The following is a 3,064-nucleotide window of genomic DNA, read 5'->3' on the forward strand; positions in this document are numbered from 1 at the left end:
CCCCCTCGTCTCCGTCAAAGTCCCCAGCCTGCGACCTGGTGCGACTTGCCCTCTAAGGGAGTCAGACACATTTCCTCCGAGGGTCCGAGGGTAGCGGTCCCCACCACAGGGCGCTCTCAGCGCTGAGTCGCGGACCTGCTGCCGCCGGCGGCCGGGAACTCCGCGTGCGTCCGCCCTGTCCAGTGTCCAGGAGGACCTCGGACGCCGAACCGGAGGGGACGATCCCGCGACCCTGCCGGCGCAGGGGTCGGTCCGGGTCAGCCCGCCGTGCGGGATCTGGACCCGGGGCTCGCTCCTTCTGGAAGTCGGGAACCGCCCTGTGCAGAAACCCCGAGGACACCGGGTTCCCTTCGGCGGGCACCTCCGGTTGACACCCACCGACCTTGGAGCCCGCGGCCGGAGGAACAGAGGGGCGGGGTCCGGGCGTCAGGGCAGCTTTTCATTTTAAACTTAGACTTCAAGGGAATTCAGAGGTTCTTGTTTATTTTTAAGTCCAGCATCAAAGGTTCTTGTATGTTTTTAAGTCCAGGATTACAAAAAGACAGCGTAGTACAAAGGCAGGGTAAAAAGCAGCGTGTTTCCGCCCGGTTTCGAACCGGGGACCTTTCGCGTGTTAGGCGAACGTGATAACCACTACACTACGGAAACCAGGCTCCGCTCGGGTTCTCCCTCCGAGCATGGAAGTAAAAATTTCTCGCGGTCCTAGTCTGTTGACGTGGTACGTTTTCGGGTGGAGGCGCGGCTCTCTGCCCCGGTCTAGTATGAAAATAGCCGTGTCACACACCGCAGAGACGCGTCTACCACGGGCGTTCATGGCGGCGTTCCTAAGAGCCACGCTGAATGCCGTGGGCCCGGTCTCTAGACGGAAACCCCTGACGCTAACTGCGAGCCCGCGAGCCGGGGCGGGTGGAGCGGGCGTCTGCTGGAGAGCCGGAGTGCATTGCGACCTGGACGTGGTCGGAATCCGGGAGGGTGGGTTAGCCTTTTCTTTTTTTAAAAAAAAAATTTATTTTGCATTCATTCACTGAATATCATCACAACATACAAAATGCGATTTCCCATCCAGAAAAATTGTATAGTGGTTTAATCTACATGCTACCGTCAACAAAAAATCATACACACACACACATCCCCCCATTTCTCACTCTCTGCCATTTCCCACCCTCCTCCCACTGTCTGTGGTATCTATGGTTGCTTCCCATTCCTTTTTTCCTCCCACATTTTGATTCACGACATATCTTAGTTAATCTAACTACTTTCAATAGCAAGTTCAGCTGATATATACATATCTGTGAACACATGCCTGACTTTAGGCATGAAACTCTGTGTGTAAAATGAATATATTACAAAGAAGCACCTAGCTGAGGCTATATAGCTTACTGTGTTCATTAAATAGGTATTTTTAATACATTTTTTAATTTTGAGAAAGACAGTTTTAGCTTTAATAAATCAAATTTTAGAAATGTTAGGAGAACTTTGCTTTCGACTCAAAGCCAGGAAATAGGTTAGGATTCTGTTCAAATAGGTGCATGAACCTAACGACAGCTCAGGAAAAGACAAAAATCCTTAAATCTGGGAAACAAAGCATAGAAGAAAATCAGTAATGTTTTAGTCAAAAGTCATAAAATTCTATTTCACCAGTTCAGTTTCATGTACTTAATCTATCTTCTGTTGTGGTTTAATCTTTCCATTTAAATTCTGGAAGATAACATTCAACTCCAGACTCTTCCTCCCATAAGTTGGCCATTTTCTTAATTGGTTTTGAACTCTTTCTTATCTTTGTGTGTCTGTAATTAGTTTTCTTTTTTTATAATTATTTATTTATGTAATTAATTCTATTCATTATTATTATTTTTTAAATTTGACCAGAGAGAGACAGACAGAGAGAGAAAGGGAAAGCGAGAAAGCAAGCCACCAGGTTCAGGACTCAAACCACGGTTGGCCATGTGGGAATCCAGCGCCTTTAATCACCAGGCCACCTGCCGGCCCTGTAACTAGTTTTCTTGATATAGCACTCCTTTCAGAACTTCTTGGAGAGCAGGTCTGGTGTTGGTAAATTCTTTCAGGTTTTGTTTTTCTGAGAGAGTAGGTTAACCTTAATGCACATGTCCACTCAAGGATTTTTGTTTACTAATTTATCAAGGTGTAGTTTACTTGCACTAAAATGCACATTTCTGAATTGTGCAGATCAATAGAAAAATAATAAATGACAGCAACTCATAGATTCATTTCCCTCAGCAAACACCAACCAAGGCAATCATTAAAAAAAAGTAATGTGCCAAATCATATTGAAACAGTGGCAATCAAAGATAAAGAAAAAAATCTTAAGAGCAGCCGGAGAGAAAGGATATGTTTGAGGTTAAAAAAATGAAAAAGGTTAAATTGAGTAATAAATATAAGCCTGGATGAAGGAATAAAAGGAGAAACAAAGAACAAGGAAGACAAATAGAAGACAAATAATTTGATGATGGACTTAAATTTGATTGTATAAATAACTGCAGTCAATGTAAGTGGGCCAAACATTTAAAAGGCAGACGTTGTCAGGACAGACAGTAAAATAAAATAAGGAGATACAGAAGACAACTGTATCTTGCTTAAGAGAGACACATGTTAATAATAAGAGCACAGGTAACGAGTAAAGGGGGAGAGAGAGACCCTCAAAATGGGAAAGTGGGCGTGGGCATGCTGATGGGCAGATCAGACCACAGTGTAGAAAGTCAGACAGAAGGTAAAGAGGGGCCAGGCCAGTGCATGACGATAAGACGGTCAATTCACCGGGCAGACACATCTATTCTTACATGGTACAAACAGAAAACGAAGAGAAGAAAACAGCAAAATCCACACTGGCGGCTGTGATTTTAAAGACATGTTGTCTAACTGATGAGAGACTGAAAGAAAAGGAGGGGAAGCCGGAGTGCACTGGGTTGTTGGGAAAGGCGTGATGCATTTTTTGCTTTAAAAAAACATGGCGTGGGACCAGCAGTTAGCGTAATGGCTATGTCACTGGACTCCCACGTAGTTGACCACGGCTCGAGTCCCCGACCCAGTGGCTTAAACTCACGCC

The 3,064-nt window shown here is 45.3% G+C and overlaps 1 non-coding gene across 1 annotated transcript; it reads right to left on the minus strand.

Moving 5' to 3' along the window:
* Window positions 1–575: 575 nt before the first annotated feature.
* On the minus strand, window positions 576–648 carry TRNAV-AAC (transfer RNA valine (anticodon AAC)). Its single transcript has one exon. It is a non-coding gene; the product is annotated as a tRNA-Val (tRNA).
* Window positions 649–3,064: the final 2,416 nt, after the last annotated feature.

Source organism: Tupaia chinensis, unplaced genomic scaffold, assembly GCF_000334495.1.
Source record: "Tupaia chinensis unplaced genomic scaffold, TupChi_1.0 Scaffold140356_1, whole genome shotgun sequence".
Taxonomy (NCBI): Eukaryota; Metazoa; Chordata; class Mammalia; order Scandentia; family Tupaiidae; genus Tupaia; species Tupaia belangeri.